The sequence below is a fragment of the Macrobrachium rosenbergii genome, chromosome 36 (genome assembly GCF_040412425.1).
Source record: "Macrobrachium rosenbergii isolate ZJJX-2024 chromosome 36, ASM4041242v1, whole genome shotgun sequence".
Taxonomy (NCBI): domain Eukaryota; kingdom Metazoa; phylum Arthropoda; class Malacostraca; order Decapoda; family Palaemonidae; genus Macrobrachium; species Macrobrachium rosenbergii.
Window position 1 is genome coordinate 26,635,752 of NC_089776.1, and position 1,450 is coordinate 26,637,201.

Sequence of the window (1,450 nt, forward strand, 5' to 3'; positions counted from 1 at the left end):
ATATATATGTATATACTGTATATACATCTGTGTATATATGTATGTATACATGTGTATATATATTATATATTTAATTTATATATATACAGTATATATATACAGAATATATATACATACACTCATACATATATATTATATACATATGTGTATTTATATAAACATATATACACACACACATATATATATATATTATATATATATAAGCTGCATATATATGTTAACAATATCATTTAACCACTATATCAGTGGTATCATATTTGGAAAGCTACATCAAAACGGAATGGCTTTCACAATCTGGACACATACAGCGCCTATGTCAACCACGTGGGTGAGGCATGGCGAGGAATCTCTTCCTCGTCCTCCATAGCAACTAGTTTGGACTTCCACAGAGTGACAGACTCTATGGAGACTTATCATTCCTCGTTAGTGGCAAGTTCTTATCCCCCGGGGCTCAGAGCGCGTTGCTGGGGGACCGTCCTGAATTGCTGATAAGGATTCCCCGTGGAGTATATAAAGAGCAGCCGAGGTTCATTTCACCAAGTCAAGAGAGCAGTCCACTTGGGGAAGAAGGAAGCTCCGAAGTTGCCTCGGAATCCTAAGACGGAAGGTTGGAAGAAGAGCCAGAACTCTCGCCTTAGAGACAGCTCTATACATTTTCGAAACTTTAAAGTTCTTCGACGCATTTTTGCTAAGCTCCATCTCAATTTCAAGATGATCAGGGAACTGTCTGTGGCCAGGATGGTGCATCCTAAAGTACAGACATCTTCTAGTCGAAGACCTGTTGCCGCAACGGTAAGTCTTTGCCAGTAGTGATTCATTTACAGTTACTTTTTAATTTAATTTGGAGCCATGTTTTGGGAATAACGGTTGTATGGGAATACCTTTCTTATTTATCTGTTATAAATCATTTACAGTCCTTGCCTGAATAATTAGTTAGTTGTGTAAGAACTAAAGCTGTAATTGCGAGTTTTATTAACAAGCTACAAAATACTTTGAAAGATAACATTTCCCTCAAAGTTATATACGTGTTTTTTTTTTTAAGAAAAACAAAATACAATTTTTTATGTGCAATAGCAACTTTCCTCTCTGAATCGAAAATCCAGAGATGCTCTTATTATTCACATTTGGCATTTGATGATAGCAAGTTTTTATAAAATGTTTTGTAAATATTCTCAGCATTATATTCTGATGGTGTTCGTAATTTATATATTCAGACTGAATGCAATTACGTTCAGATCTGGAGATTCTTCTGAGTAATCAAAATAATAATGCACTAAAGAAAGTGATACATAAATTTGTCCCTTTATGTAATATTAAGGATTTCATCCGACAATGCTCTATAATGAACTCTATCCTGAAAGTGTTATTCAGTAATGTTATGATTTTGGCCATTTAAGGAAATTTCTACAAGGAATGTAAATTTTGTAGCCTAAACCTAAATATTAAATCC

General features: G+C 34.2%; 1 long non-coding RNA gene across 1 annotated transcript in view; it reads left to right on the forward strand.

The window, feature by feature from the left end:
- Positions 1 to 537: 537 nt before the first annotated feature.
- LOC136825027 (uncharacterized) overlaps positions 538 to 1,450 on the forward strand; it is a 1,596-nt gene continuing 683 nt past the window's right edge. Inside the window, exon 1 of the long non-coding RNA XR_010849217.1 lies at positions 538 to 792. This is a non-coding gene — a long non-coding RNA (uncharacterized lncRNA). The remainder of the gene's footprint in view (positions 793 to 1,450) is intronic.